This window comes from Arachis hypogaea, chromosome 17 (genome assembly GCF_003086295.3).
Source record: "Arachis hypogaea cultivar Tifrunner chromosome 17, arahy.Tifrunner.gnm2.J5K5, whole genome shotgun sequence".
Lineage (NCBI taxonomy): Eukaryota > Viridiplantae > Streptophyta > Magnoliopsida > Fabales > Fabaceae > Arachis > Arachis hypogaea.
The window spans coordinates 7,987,916-8,004,463 of NC_092052.1; the positions used below are offsets into that span (position 1 = coordinate 7,987,916).

The 16,548-nt window shown below is 35.8% G+C and overlaps 2 non-coding genes across 2 annotated transcripts; both read right to left on the reverse strand.

Annotated features, from left to right (window-relative positions):
• Positions 1-6,531: 6,531 nt before the first annotated feature.
• On the reverse strand, positions 6,532-6,639 carry LOC112768241 (small nucleolar RNA R71). The gene has a single exon (XR_003185677.1). It is a non-coding gene; the product is annotated as a small nucleolar RNA R71 (small nucleolar RNA).
• An 8,018-nt stretch (positions 6,640-14,657) lies between these two features.
• LOC112768253 (small nucleolar RNA R71) lies at positions 14,658-14,765 on the reverse strand. The gene has a single exon (XR_003185689.1). It is a non-coding gene; the product is annotated as a small nucleolar RNA R71 (small nucleolar RNA).
• Positions 14,766-16,548: the final 1,783 nt, after the last annotated feature.

Below are 16,548 nucleotides of genomic sequence, written 5' to 3' on the forward strand. Positions count from 1 at the left end.
AGTAACCATAAAGATATAAAAGATGTCAATAACCAATACAAAATTCTTATACATAATGTCAACATCACAGAAAAATCATAAAATAGCACAACAAAAAGCTAAACACAAATATCCAACACCTTCAATTTTAGACCAACTCATTATATTCATAGTTTTTAGCTAAAAAAAGGCAAACCCTAATTATTTCGTCTAATTTACACTAAAACACGAGTTAGATAAAAAAAATAGAGTAACCAACATCGAAACGAAAACTAATCACACAGAGTAACCAACATCGAAACGAAAATTAATCACACTTATTCAGCATCACATCTGTTGAATTCGCCATTCCATTTTGCACCTTTCGTGATGGGAGCTGCAATTAAAGCAATCAGGTTACTTTTCTAAGCATAAAATCAATAGAAACAACGAAAATCACGAACAATTGCGGACTATTGAAAACAAATACAAACCACCCCCCTCAAAAAAATCACCACTACAAAAAAAACTAATAGCACCAAAATATATACATTACTATAACTCATAAAAATAGCTCAATCAATTGTAGCCCAAATTATAGAAAAAAAATTAACTAAATCTAAATAGTATCCAAGTACAATTCTAGTAGTGTAGAATAATGCAAATAAGGATAAGTTGCTTACTAATTTTATTTCCGAAAAAAAATATATATTTATAAAATAAATATTCAAGAAAATAAAAATATAAAAAATTAGAGAAACAAAAAAAGAACAAAATAAAGAATAGTAACAAAACACATCACGACTTTTCAATATACAAATTAAAAAAATTAGTAGCTGAAATTGCATCCTATAAATGTATTGACTTGTTTGTTATAGAATATTAGAGAGAATATTTCTTATAGAAATTAAAAAAACTTATAAAGAGAAGGTGCATTGCATTAATTCTTATAGAATATTTCTCTTTTTACTAAAGAAAAAGCTTTTTAAAATTAAATGCATAAAAATGTATCACTTGTCAAAATTATTCAAATTTTTTCAAAAACTTTTCTTAAAACAATATTCTACTTTAAAATTTCCGTGAAGATCATCTCCAATTTGACGCTGTGTGCAAAGATAAGATAGAAATAAATAATCATTCACATAGAATCAGTTAAAAATAAATAAATAAAGAAATGAAAAAGATGAAAACAAAACAAAACAACACTAAAGAAAAAAGAAATTAAAACCCGAAAAGCAACTGTCTCAATGAAACCAAACTTTTTTAAGCAGCACATAAAAGAGAATTAAAAGTAAATATATACTTTCACTTATCATTAAAAAATAAATATTATAAAACCACATAAAAGAGAACAAATTAAATATAATTTGTATAAAAATAGGTAAAAAGTAATATTATTTACCTTAACTTTTATTTTATCAAGTCTTTTATTTTCACCTACTAAGCAAACAGAACTCAACAACAGTAAAAATGAATATTTTTCTTGTATTGATCAATGAAAATAATACTCTTATATATACAAGATAAAAAGTAAAGAAATAAATTTGTAATATAGCACAATTTTTAGAATTTTATGGTTGGTAGAAACACCATAAAATATGTAATAAGTTAATATGGATATATTGAATTATATGCATCGCAAATAATTTACAATATTTTATAAAAATAATTTATTTGTTAAAATAAGATATGTTTGATGAATCTATAATTATTATTGTCTAAGAATATTATAAAACTAACAAATAATGTGTTTGTTAAGTAAAGACTATATGAATATCTTCCATTGCTTTTGAATACTTAGTAGTGTGTAATTTTATTTTTTTTGAAATAATAATTTTATAAATAAAAAAGTATTGCTATTTAAATTCTAAATAGAAAACAAAAATTATCATCCAATACTTTTTTTCACTTTATTAAAATTTTAGTTGAAGTTCTCATTTTCATTTTGAAGAAAAAGATGTAGGAATATATACAAATTTTCTATTTTTATATTTTAAAGATACTTGTTAAGGTATTTATTGGCAAAGTCTATTATAATTTTTTTTAACGTTAAATCTAGGGTAATTCACTATAATAAGCGAAGGAGGGAGAAAATTTACATTAATCAGCCAAAAGCAAAACTGGTTCATGAATCAATCAAGATATATTTTTATGTAGTTCGAATTAATCTAATTCGAACTTCAAACTCTATGTAATTCGAATCAGTCTAATTCGAATTACACACATGCACACACCCACTAATTCGAATCAACCTGATTCAAATTACACACACAGTAATTTGAATCAAGATGATTCGAATTACACACACACAATCCAAAGTAATTCGAATATTCCACAATCATAGCTAAGCAAGAATAAAAATACGTAAATATATAATGAAACTGATAAAAAAATATCTCCAAATAAACTACAATTATCTATAAAAAAAACAGAGTTATCACCAAATAATGGTCGTTGCTGAGTTTGATTATAGTCAAGTTCGGTGCTATATTTGACTACTGAGTTTGATTATAAGTGTTTATTGGGTTTGATTATACTCAAGTTCAGTGCTTGTAGCTGAGTTTGATTATAGATGTTTATTGCGTTTGATTATTGATGACAGGATAATTTATACGCTTTTTAGCATGGTTTTTAGTAGAATCTAGTTACTTTTAGGGATGTTTTCATTAGTTTTTATGTTAAATTCACATTTCTGGACTTTACTATGAGTTTGTGTGTTTTTCTGTAATTTTAGGTATTTTCTGGCTGAAATTGAGGGACCTGAGCAAAAATCAGATTCAGAGGTTGAAGAAGGACTGCTGATGCTGTTGGATTCTGACCTCCCTGCACTCAAAATGGAATTTCTGGAGCTACAGAACTCAAAATGGCGCGCTTCCAATTGAGTTGGAAAGTAGACATCCAGGGCTTTCCAGCAATATATAATAGTCTATACTTTGCCCAAGTTTAGACGACACAGACTGGCGTTCAACGCCAGCTTTCTGCCCAATTCTGGCATCCAGCGCCAGAAACAAGTTGCAAAGTGGAGTTCAACGCCCAAAATGGCACAAAAGCTAGCGTTCAACTCCAAGAATGACCTCTCCACGTGTAGACTTCAAGCTCAGCCCAAGCACACACCAAGTGGGCCCCGGAAGTGGATTTATACATCAATTACTTACTTCTGTAAACCCTAGTAGCTAGTTTATTATAAATAGGACATTTCACTATTGTATTAGACATCCTGGATTGTATTCTGATCCTGTGATCACGTTTTAGGGGGCTGGCCATTCGGCCATACCTGGACCTTTCACTTATGTATTTTTAACGGTAGAGTTTCTACACTCCATAGATTAAGGTGTGGAGCTCTGCTGTTCCTCAAAGATTAATGCAAAGTACTACTGTTTTTCTATTCAATTCATCTTATTCCGCTTCTAAGATATTCATTCGCACTCCAACCTGAATGTGATGAATGTGACAATCATCATCATTCCCTATGAACGCGTGCCTGACAACCACTTCCGTTCTACCTTCGATTGAATGATTATCTCTTGGATCTCTTAATCAGAATCTTTGTGGTGTAAGCTAGATTGATGGCGGCATTCATGAGAGTCCGGAAAGTCTAAACCTTGTCTGTGGTATTTCGAGTAGGACTCTGGGATTGAATGACTGTGACGAGCTTCAAACTCGCGAGTGCTGGGCGTAGTGACAGACGCAAAAGGATAGTAAATCCTATTCCAGTATGATCGAGAACCTCCAGATGATTAGCCATGCAGTGACAGCGCATCGGACCATTTTCACAGAGAGGAATAGGACGCAGCCATCGACAAGGGTGATGCCTCCAGACGATTAGCCGTGTTGTGACAGAGCATTTGGACCATTTTCCCGAGAGGATTAAAAGTAGCCATTGACAACGGTGATGTCCTTACAAAAAGCTAGCCATGGAAAGGAGTAAGACTGATTGGATGAAGACAGCGGGAAAGCAGAGATTCAGAGGAACGAAAGCATCTCTATGCGCTTATCTGAAATCTCACCAATGATATACATAAGTGTTCCTATCCTTATTTTATTATTTATCTTCGAAAACTCCATAACTATTTTATATCCGCCTGACTGAGATTTACAAGGTGACCATAGCTTGCTTCATACCAACAATCTCCGTGGGATCGACCCTTACTCACGTAAGGTTTATTACTTGGACGACCCAGTGCACTTGCTGGTTAGTTGTGCGAAGTTGTGAAGTTATGTTTGGACCATGGTTCTGTGCACCAGTGTTTGGCGCCATTGCCAGGGAAAGAATGAACAAACAAATTTTACAAATCTAGATCTGAGTGATCACGATTTCGCATACCAAGTTTTTGGCGCCGTTGCCGGGGATTGTTTGAGTTTGGACAACTGACGGTTCATCGTGTTGCTCAGATTAGGTAATTTTCTTTTTGTTTTATTTTCAAAAACTTTTCAAAAATCTTTCAGAAATTTTTCTTTTGTTTTCGGGAAAAAAAAAATTTCTAAATTTTCAAGAATGAATTCTAGAGTTTCATATAACATGTTTTAGCGTGGCTGGCTATTAAGCCATGTCTAATTCCCAGGATTTTGATTGAGGACTATGAATTCATTACTTCCTTTTTTCCAAATGTTTTCGAAAAAAATATACAAAAATCCAAAAAAAAAATAAAATCATAAAAATCAAAATATTTTGTGTTTCTTGTTTGAGTCTTGAGTCAATTTTTAAGTTTGGTGTCAATTGCATATTCATCTTGCATTTTTTCGAAAAATTCATGCATTCATAGTGTTCTTCATGATCTTCAAGTTGTTCTTGGTAAGTCTTCTTGTTTGATCTTGATGTTTTCTTGTTTTGTGTCTTTTCTTGTTTTTCATATGCATTTTTGCATTCATAGTGTCTATACATGAAAAATTCTTAAGTTTGGTGTCTTGCATGTTTTCTTTGCATTAAAAATTTTTCAAAAATATGTTCTTGATGTTCATCATGTTCTTCATAGTGTTCTTGGTGTTCATGTTGACATTCATAGCATTCTTGCATGCATTCATTGTTTTGATCTAAAAATTTCATGCATTGCATCATTTTAATGTTTTTCTCTCTCATCATAAAAATTCAAAAAATCAAAAAAAAAATATCTTCCCCTTTTTCTCTCTTAAAATTTCGAAAATTAGATTTGACTTTTTCAAAACTTTTTAAAATCTAGTTGTTTTTATGAGTCAAATCAAATTTTCAATTTAAAAATCCTATCTTTTTCAAAAATCTTTTTCAAAAATCAAATCTTTTTTCATTTTTCTTAGTTATTTTCGAAAATTATAAAAATATTTTTCAAAAATATTTTTCTTATCTTTATCACCTAATTTTCGAAAATAACATCATCAATTAATGTTTTGATTCAAAAATTTCAAGTTTGTTACTTGCTTGTTAAGAAAGATTCAAACTTTGAGTTCTAGAATCATATCTTGTGATTTCTTGTGAATCAAGTCATTAATTATGATTTTAAAAATCAAATCTTTTTCAAAACTAATTGCAATCATATCTTCCCAAAATATCTTTCTCAAAAATTTGATTTCAAAATATCTTTTCTAACTTCTTATCTTCTTATCTTTTCAAAATTGATTTTCAAAATTTGTTTCAACTAACTAACTAACATTTTTGTTTGTTTCTTATCTTTTTCAAAACTACCTAACTAATCCTCTCTCTCTCTAATTTTCGAAAATATCTCCCTCTTTTTCAAAAAAAAATTCTTTTTAATTAACTAATTATTTTAATTTTTTATTTTAATTTTCGAAAATTACTAACCTTTTTCAAAAACCATTTTCGAAAATCACTAACCCTTTTTCAAAAATAATTTTCGAAAATCCTTCTCTCTCATCTCCTTCTATTTATTTATTTATCTACTAACACTTCTCCTCATCTCAAATCACTGCTCCTATCCTTACCTTTGTGTTTGGATTCTTCATTCTTCTTCACCCATATTCCTTGTCTTCTTCTACTAACAATAAGGAACCTCTTTACTGTGACATAGAGGATTCCTCTTCTTTTCTTGTTCTCTTCTCTTTCTTATGAGCAGGAACAAGGAAAAAGGCATTCTTGTTGGAGCTGATCCAGAACCTGAAAGGATTCTGAAGAGAAAACTAAGCGAAGCTAAATTACAATAATCCAGAGACAACCTTATTGAAAATTTCAAACAAGTAAAGGAGATGGCAGCCGAACCCAACAACAATAATGCAAGGAGAATGCTTGGTGACTTTACTGCACCAAATTCCAATTTACATAGAAGAAGCATCTCCATCCCTACCATCGGAGCAAACATTTTTTAGCTGAAATCTCAGCTAGTTTCTCTGATGCAGCAAAACTGCAAGTTTCATGGACTTCCATCTGAAGTTCCTTTTCAGTTCTTAACTAAATTCTTGCAGATATGTGATACTGTTAAGACTAATGGAGTAGATCCTGAAGTCTACAGGCTCATGCTTTTCTCATTTGCTGTAAGAGACAGAGCTAGAATCTGGTTGGATTCTCAACCTAACGATAGCCTGAACTTATGGGATAAGCTGGTCACGGCTTTCTTAGCCAAGTTCTTTCCTCCCCAAAAGCTTAGTAAGCTTAGAGTGGATGTTCAAACCTTCAAACAGAAAGAAGGTGAATCCCTCTATGAAGCTTGGGAGAGATACAAAGGACTGACCAAAAAGTGTCCTTCTGACATGCTTTCAGAATGGACCATCCTGGATATATTCTATGATGGTCTATCTGAATTAGCTAAGATGTCATTGGATACTTTTGCAGGTGGATCCATACACCTAAAGAAAACACCTGCAGAAGCTCAAGAACTTATTGACATGGTTGCTAACAACCAGTTTATGTACACTTCTGAAAGGAATCCTGTGAGTAATGGGACACCTCAAAAGAAGGGAGTTCTTGAGATTAATGCTCTGAATGCCATATTGGCTCAGAACAAATTATTGACCCAACAAGTCAATATGATTTCTCAGAGTCTGAATGGAATGCAAGCTGCATCCAACAGTACTCAAGAGGCATCTTCTGAAGAAGAAGCTTATGATCCTGAAAACCCTGCAATAGCAGAGGTAAATTACTTAGGTGAACCTTATGGAAACACCTATAACTCATCATGGAGAAATCATCCAAATTTCTCATGGAAGGATCAACAAAAGCCTCAACAAGGCTTTAATAATGGTGGAAGAAACAGGTTTAACAATAGTAAACCTTTTCCATCATCCACTCAGCAACAAACAGAGAATTCTGAGCATAATCCATCTAGCTTAGCAAATTTAGTCTCTGATCTATCTAAGGCCACTCTAAGTTTCATGAATGAAACAAGGTCCTCCATTAGAAATTTGGAGGCACAAGTGGGCCAGCTGAGTAAAAGGATCACTGAAATCCCTCCTAGTACTCTCCCAAGCAATACAGAAGAGAATCCAAAAGGAGAGTGCAAGGCCATTGAATTAATCACCATGGCCGAACCTGTAAGGGAAGGAGAGGACGTGAATCCCAAGGAGGAAGACCTCCTGGGACGTCCAGTGATCAATAAGGAGTTTTCCTTTGAGGAACCAAAGGACCCTGAGGCTCATCTAGAGACCACAGAGATTCCATTGAACCTCCTTATGTCATTCATGAGCTCGGATGAGTATTCCTCTTCTGAAGAGAATGAGGATGTCACTGAAGAGCAAGTTGCCAAGTTCCTTGGTGCAATCATGAAGCTGAATGCCAAATTATTTGGTAATGAGACTTGGGGAGATGAACCTCCCCTGTTCACCAATGAATTAAATGCATTGGATTTACTGAGATTGCCTCAGAAGAAAGAGGATCCTGGAAAGTTCCTCATACCCTGTACCATAGGCACCATGACCTTTGAGAAGGCTCTATGTGACTTCGGGTCAGGGATAAACCTCATGCCACTCTCTGTAATGGAGAAACTTGGAATATTTGAGGTGCAAGCTGCTAAAATCTCATTAGAGATGGCAGACAACTCAAGAAAAGAGGCTTATGGACAAGTAAAGGACATGTTAGTAAAGGTTGAAAGCCTTTACATCCCTGCTGATTTCATAATCCTAGATACTGGGAAGGATGAAGATGAATCCATCATCCTTGGAAGACCCTTCCTAGCACAGCAAGAGCTGTGATTGATGTGGACAGAGGAGAATTAATCCTTCAACTAAATGAGGATAACCTTGTGTTTAAAACTCAAGGATCTCTCTCTGCAACCATGGAGAGGAAGCATGAAAAGCTTCTCTCACTACAGAGTCAACCAGAGCCCCCACAGTCAAACTCTAAGTTTGGTGTTGGGAGGCCACAACCAAACTCTAAGTTTGGTGTTGAACTCCCATATCCAAACTCTAAGTTTGGTGTTGGGAAGTCTCAACAAAGCTCTGAACATCTGTGAGGCTCCATGAGAGCCCACTGTCAAGCTATTGACATTAAAGAAGCGCTTGTTGGGAGGCAACCCAAAGTTTATTTATCTAATTTTATTTTTGTTTTTCATGTTTTCTTAGGTTCATGATCATGTGGAGTCACAAAATAAACGAAAAATTTAGAAACAGAATAAAAAACAGCGGAAGAAAAATCACACCCTGGAGGAAGCACCTGTCTGGCATTCAACGCCAGAACAGAGCATGGTTCTGGCGCTGAACGCCCAAAATGGGCAGTATCTGGGCGCTGAACGCCCAAAATGGGCAACATCTGGGCGCTGAACGCCAGAATTGCACCCTGGAGAAGAGTTGGCACTGAACGCCCAGAACAAGCATGGTTCTGGCGTTCAACGCCAGAAATGGGCAACAAATGGGCGTTGAACGCCTAAAATGGGCACCAACCTGGCGCTGAACGCCCAGAGTTGTGTGCAAGGGCATTTTACATGCCTAATGGGTGCAGGGATGTAAATCCTTGACACCTCCGGATCTGTGGACACCACAGGATCACCTCAAGATCTGTGGACACCACAGGATCATCTCAGGATCTGTGACTCCCACAGGATCCCCACCCACCTCACCCTCTCTCTCCATTCATGGTCATCCCTTTTGTTTTCCATTCACCACTCACATCCATACACACATCCCTCCATCTCCTCCATATCTTCTTCTTCTTCTTCTATTCTTTCTTCTTTTGCTCGAGGGCGAGCAACAGTCTAAGTTTGGTGTGGTAAAAGCATAAGCTTTTTGTTTTTCCATAACCATTAATGGCACCTAAGGCCAGAGAAACCTCAAAGAGGAAAGAGAAGGCAAGTGCTTTCACCTCTGAGCCATGGGAGATGGAAAGATTCATCTCTAAAGCCCATCACTAAGAAAAAGATGGAGCAAACAAGAGAGCCCACTCACGGAGCTCAAGAAACACATGAGGAAGCTCACCATCAAGAGATCCCTGAGATGCCTCAAGGGATGCACTTTCCTCCACAAAAATTTCTGGGAGCAAATCAACACCTCCCTAGGAGAATTAAGTTCCAACATGGGACAATTAAGAGTGGAACATCAAGAGCACTCCATCATCCTTCATGAAATAAGAGAAGATCAAAAAGCAATGAGGAGGAGCAACAAAGACAAGGAAGAGACATAGAAGAGCTCAAGGACATCATTGGTTCCTCAAGGAGGAAACGCCACCATCACTAAGGTGGACTCATTCCTTGTTCTTACATTCTCTTTTTTTTTTCGTTTTCTCTATGTTAAGTGCTTATCTATGTTTGTGTCTTCATTACATGATCATTAGTATTTAGTAACTATGCCTTAAAGTTATGAATGTCCTATGAATCCATCACCTCTCTTAAATGAAAAATGTTTTAATTCAAAAGAACAAGAAGTACATGAGTTTCAAATTTATCCTTGAACTTAGTTTAATTATATTGATGTGGTGACAATGCTTCTTGTTTTCTGAATGAATGCTTGAACAGTGCATATGTCTTTTGAAGTTGTTGTTTAAGAATGTTAAATATGTTGGCTCTTGAAAGAATGATGACAAGGAGACATGTTATGTGATAATCTGAAAAATCATAAAAATGATTCTTGAAGCAAGAAAAAGCAGCAAAGAACAAAGCTTGCATAAAAAAAAAAGTAGCGAAAAAAATAGAAAGAAAAAGAAAAAGCAAGCAGAAAAAGCCAAAAGCTCTTAAAAACCAAGAGGCAAGAGCAAAAAGCCAATAACCCTTAAAACCAAAAGGCAAGGGCAAATAAAAAGGATCCCAAGGCTTTGAGCATCAGTGGATAGGAGGGCCTAAAGGAATAAAATCCTGGTCTAAGCGGCTAAACCAAGCTGTCCCTAACCATGTGCTTGTAGCGTGTAGGTGTCAAGTGAAAACTTGAGACTGAGCGGTTAAAGTCAAGGTCCAAAGCAAAAAAAAAAAGAGTATGCTTAAGAACCCTGGACACCTCTAATTGGGGACTTTAGCAAAGCTGAGTCACAATCTGAAAAGGTTCACCCAATTATGTGTCTGTGGCATTTATGTATCCGGTGGTAATACTGGAAAACAAAGTGCTTAGGGCCACGGCCAAGACTCATGAAATAGCTGTGTTCAAGAATCATCATACTGAACTAGGAGAGTCAATAACACTATCTGAACTCTGAGTTCCTATAGATGCCAATCATTCTGAACCTCAATGGATAAAGTGAGATGCCAAAACTATTCAAGAGGCAAAAAGCTGCAAGTCTCGCTCATGTGATTGGAGCTATGTTTCATTGATAGTTTGAAATTTATAGTATATTCTCTTCTTTTTATCCTAGTTGATTTTCAGTTGCTTGGGGACAAGCAACAATTTAAGTTTGGTGTTGTGATGAGCGGATAATTTATACGCTTTTTGGCATTGTTTTTAGTATGTTTTTAGTAGAATCTAGTTACTTTTAGGGATGTTTTCATTAGTTTTTATGTTAAATTCACATTTCTGGACTTTACTATGAGTTTGTGTGTTTTTCTATGATTTTAGGTATTTTCTGGCTGAAATTGAGGGAGCTGAGCAAAAATCAGATTCAGAGGTTGAAGAAGGACTGCTGATGCTGTTGGATTCTGACCTCCCTGCACTCAAAATGGCGCGCTTCCAATTGCGTTGGAAAGTAGACATCTAGGGCTTTCCAGAAATATATAATCGTCTATACTTTGCCCAAGTTTAGATGACGAAAACTGGCGTTCAACGCCAGCTCTCTGCCCAATTCTGGCGTCCAGCGCCAGAAACAAGTTGCAAAGTGGAGTTCAACGCTCAAAATGGCACAAAAGATGGCGTTCAACTCCAAGAATGACCTCTCCATGTGTAGACTTCAAGCTCAGCCCAAGCACATACCAAGTGGGCCCCGGAAGTGGATTTATGCATCAATTACTTACTTTTGTAAACCCTAGTAGCTAGTTTATTATAAATAGGACATTTCACTATTGTATTAGACATCCTGGATTGTATTCTGATCCTGTGATCACGTTTTAGGGGGCTGGCCATTCGGCCATGCCTGGACCTTTCACTTATGTATTTTTAACGGTAGAGTTTCTACACTCTATAGATTAAGGTGTGGAGCTCTGCTGTTCCTCAAAGATTAATGCAAAGTACTACTATTTTTCTATTCAATTCATCTTATTCCGCTTCTAAGATATTCATTCGCACTCCAACCTGAATGTGACGAACGTGACAATCATCATCATTCCCTATGAACGCGTGCCTGACAACCACTTCCGTTCTACCTTCGATTGAATGATTATCTCTTGGATCTCTTAATCAGAATCTTTGTGGTGTAAGCTAGATTGATGGCGGCATTCATGAGAGTCCGGAAAGTCTAAACCTTGTCTGTGGTATTCCGAGTAGGACTCTGGGATTGAATGACTGTGACGAGCTTCAAACTCGCGAGTGCTGGGCGTAGTGACAGACGCAAAAGGATAGTAAATCCTATTCCAGTATGATCGAGAACCTCCAGATGATTAGCCATGCAGTGACAGCGCATCGAACCATTTTCACAGAGAGGAATAGGACGCAGCCATCGACAAGGGTGATGCCTCCAGACGATTACCCGTGCTGTGACAGAGCATTTGGACCATTTTCTCGAGAGGATTAAAAGTAGCCATTGACAACGGTGATGTCCTTACAAAAAGCCAGTCATGGAAAGGAGTAAGACTGATTGGATGAAGACAGCGGGAAAGCAGAGATTCAGAGGAACGAAAGCATCTCTATGCGCTTATCTGAAATCTCACCAATGATATACACAAGTGTTCCTATCCTTATTTTATTATTTATCTTCGAAAACTCCATAACTATTTTATATCCGCCTGACTGAGATTTACAAGGTGACCATAGCTTGCTTCATACCAACAATCTCCGTGGGATCGACCCTTACTCACGTAAGGTTTATTACTTGGACGACCCAGTGCACTTGCTGGTTAGTTGTGCGAAGTTGTGAAGTTATGTTTGGACCATGGTTCTGTGCACCAGTGTTTGGCGCCATTGCCAGGGAAAGAATGAACAAACAAATTTTACAAATCTAGATCTGAGTGATCACGATTTCGCATACCAAGTTTTTGGCGCCGTTGCCGGGGATTGTTTGAGTTTGGACAACTGACGGTTCATCGTGTTGCTCAGATTAGGTAATTTTCTTTTTGTTTTATTTTCAAAAACTTTTCAAAAATCTTTCAGAAATTTTTCTTTTGTTTTCGGAAAAAAAAATTTTCTAAATTTTCAAGAATGAATTCTAGAGTTTCATATAACATGTTTTAGCGTGGCTGGCTATTAAGCCATGTCTAATTCCCAGGATTTTGATTGAGGACTATGAATTCATTACTTCCTTTTTCCCAAATATTTTCGAAAAAAATATACAAAAATCCAAAAAAATAATAAAATCATAAAAATCAAAAATATTTTGTGTTTCTTGTTTGAGTCTTGAGTCAATTTTTAAGTTTGGTGTCAATTGCATATTCATCTTGCATTTTTTCGAAAAATTCATGCATTCATAGTGTTCTTCATGATCTTCAAGTTGTTCTTGGTAAGTCTTCTTGTTTGATCTTGATGTTTTCTTGTTTTGTGTCTTTTCTTATTTTTCATATGCATTTTTGCATTCATAGTGTCTATACATGAAAAATTCTTAAGTTTGGTGTCTTGCATGTTTTCTTTGCATTAAAAATTTTTCAAAAATATGTTCTTGATGTTCATCATGTTCTTCATAGTGTTCTTGGTGTTCATGTTGACATTCATAGCATTCTTGCATGCATTCATTGTTTTGATCTAAAAATTTCATGCATTGCATCATTTTAATGTTTTTCTCTCTCATCATAAAAATTCAAAAAATCAAAAAAAAATATCTTCCCCTTTTTCTCTCTTAAAATTTCGAAAATTAGATTTGACTTTTTCAAAACTTTTTAAAATCTAGTTGTTTTTATGAGTCAAATCAAATTTTCAATTTAAAAATCCTATCTTTTTCAAAAATCTTTTTCAAAAATCAAATCTTTTTTCATTTTTCTTAGTTATTTTCGAAAATTATAAAAATATTTTTCAAAAATATTTTTCTTATCTTTATCACCTAATTTTCGAAAATAACATCATCAATTAATGTTTTGATTCAAAAATTTCAAGTTTGTTACTTGCTTGTTAAGAAAGATTCAAACTTTGAGTTCTAGAATCATATCTTGTGATTTCTTGTGAATCAAGTCATTAATTATGATTTTAAAAATCAAATCTTTTTCAAAACTAATTGCAATCATATCTTCCCAAAATATCTTTCTCAAAAATTTGATTTCAAAATATCTTTTCTAACTTCTTATCTTCTTATCTTTTCAAAATTGATTTTCAAAATTTGTTTCAACTAACTAACTAACATTTTTGTTTGTTTCTTATCTTTTTCAAAACTACCTAACTAATCCTCTCTCTCTAATTTTCGAAAATATCTCCCTCTTTTTCAAAAAAAATTCTTTTTAATTAACTAATTATTTTAATTTTTTATTTTAATTTTCGAAAATTACTAACCTTTTTCAAAAACTATTTTCGAAAATCACTAACCCTTTTTCAAAAATAATTTTCGAAAATCCTTCTCTCTCATCTCCTTCTATTTATTTATTTATCTACTAACACTTCTCCTCATCTCAAATCACTGCTCCTATCCTTACCTTTGTGTTTGGATTCTTCATTCTTCTTCACCCCTATTCCTTGTCTTATTCTACTAACAATAAGGAACCTCTTTACTGTGACATAGAGGATTCCTCTTATTTTCTTGTTCTCTTCTCTTTCTTATGAGCAGGAACAAGGAAAAAGGCATTCTTGTTGGAGCTGATCCAGAACCTGAAAGGATTCTGAAGGGGAAACTAAGAGAAGCTAAATTACAACAATCCAGAGACAACCTTATTGAAAATTTCGAACAAGTAAAGGAGATGGCAGCCGAACCCAACAACAATAATGCAAGTAGAATGCTTGGTGACTTTACTGCACCAAATTCCAATTTACATAGAAGAAGCATCTCCATCCCTACCATCGGAGCAAACAATTTTGAGCTGAAATCTCAGCTAGTTTCTCTGATGCAGCAAAACTGCAAGTTTCATGGACTTCCATCTGAAGATCCTTTTCAGTTCTTAACTAAATTCTTGCAGATATGTGATACTGTTAAGACTAATGGAGTAGATCCTGAAGTCTACAGGCTCATGCTTTTCCCATTTGCTGTAAGAGGCAGAGCTAGAATCTGGTTGGATTCTCAACCTAACGATAGCCTGAACTCATGGGATAAGCTGGTCACGGCTTTCTTAGCCAAGTTCTTTCCTCCCCAAAAGCTTAGTAAGCTTAGAGTGGATGTTCAAACCTTCAAACAGAAAGAAGGTGAATCCCTCTATGAAGCTTGGGAGAGATACAAAGGACTGACCAAAAAGTGTCCTTCTGACATGCTTTCAGAATGGACCATCCTGGATATATTCTATGATGGTCTATCTGAATTAGCTAAGATGTCATTGGATACTTCTGCAGGTGGATCCATACACCTAAAGAAAACGCCTGCAGAATCTCAAGAACTTATTGACATGGTTGCTAACAACCAGTTTATGTACACTTCTGAAAGGAATCCTATGAGTAATGGGACACCTCAAAAGAAGGGAGTTCTTGAGATTAATGCTCTGAATGCCATATTGGCTCAGAACAAATTATTGACCCAACAGGTCAATATGATTTTTCAGAGTCTGAATGGAATGCAAGCTGCATCCAACAGTACTCAAGAGGCATCTTCTGAAGAAGAAGCTTATGATCCTGAAAACCCTGCAATACCAGAGGTAAATTACTTAGGTGAACCTTATGGAAACACCTATAACTCATCATGGAGAAATCATCCAAATTTCTCATGGAAGGATCAACAAAAGCCTCAACAAGGCTTTAATAATGGTGGAAGAAACAGGTTTAACAATAGTAAACCTTTTCCATCATCCACTCAGCAACAGACAGAGAATTCTGAGCATAATCCATCTAGCTTAGCAAATTTAGTCTCTGATCTATCTAAGGCCACTCTAAGTTTCATGAATGAAACAAGGTCCTCCATTAGAAATTTGGAGGCACAAGTGGGCCAGCTGAGTAAAAGGATCACTGAAATCCCTCCTAGTACTCTCCCAAGCAATACAGAAGAGAATCCAAAAGGAGAGTGCAAGGCCATTGAATTAATCACCATGGCCGAACCTGTAAGGGAAGGAGAGGACGTGAATCCCAAGGAGGAAGACCTCCTGGGACGTCCAGTGATCAATAAGGAGTTTTTCTTTGAGGAACCAAAGGACCCTGAGGCTCATCTAGAGACCACAGAGATTCCATTGAACCTTCTTATGCCATTCATGAGCTCGGATGAGTATTCCTCTTCTGAAGAGAATGAGGATGTCACTGAAGAGCAAGTTGCCAAGTTCCTTGGTGCAATCATGAAGCTGAATGCCAAATTTTTGGTAATGAGACTTGGGGGGATGAACATCCCCTGTTCACCAATGAATTAAATGCATTGGATTTACTGAGATTGCCTCAGAAGAAAGAGGATCCTGGAAAGTTCCTCATACCCTGTACCATAGGCACCATGACCTTTGAGAAGGCTCTATGTGACCTTGGGTCAGGGATAAACCTCATGCCACTCTCTGTAATGGAGAAACTTGGAATATTTGAGGTGCAAGCTGCTAAAATCTCATTAGAGATGGCAGACAACTCAAGAAAAGAGGCTTATGGACAAGTAAAGGACATGTTAGTAAAGGTTGAAAGCCTTTACATCCCTGCTGATTTCATAATCCTAGATACTGGGAAGGATGAAGATGAATCCATCATCCTTGGAAGACCCTTCCTAGCCACAGCAAGAGCTGTGATTGATGTGGACAGAGGAGAATTAATCCTTCAACTAAATAAGGATAACCTTGTGTTTAAAACTCAAGGATCTCTCTCTGCAACCATGGAGAGGAAGCATGAAAAGCTTCTCTCACTACAGAGTCAACCAGAGCCCCCACAGTCAAACTCTAAGTTTGGTGTTGGGAGGCCATAACCAAACTCTAAGTTTGGTGTTGAACTCCCATATCCAAACTCTAAGTTTGGTGTTGGGAAGTCTCAACAAAGCTCTGAACATCCGTGAAGCTCCATGAGAGCCCACTGTCAAGCTATTGACATTAAAGAAGTGCTTGTTGGGACGCAACCCAATATTTATTTATCTAATTTTATTTTTGT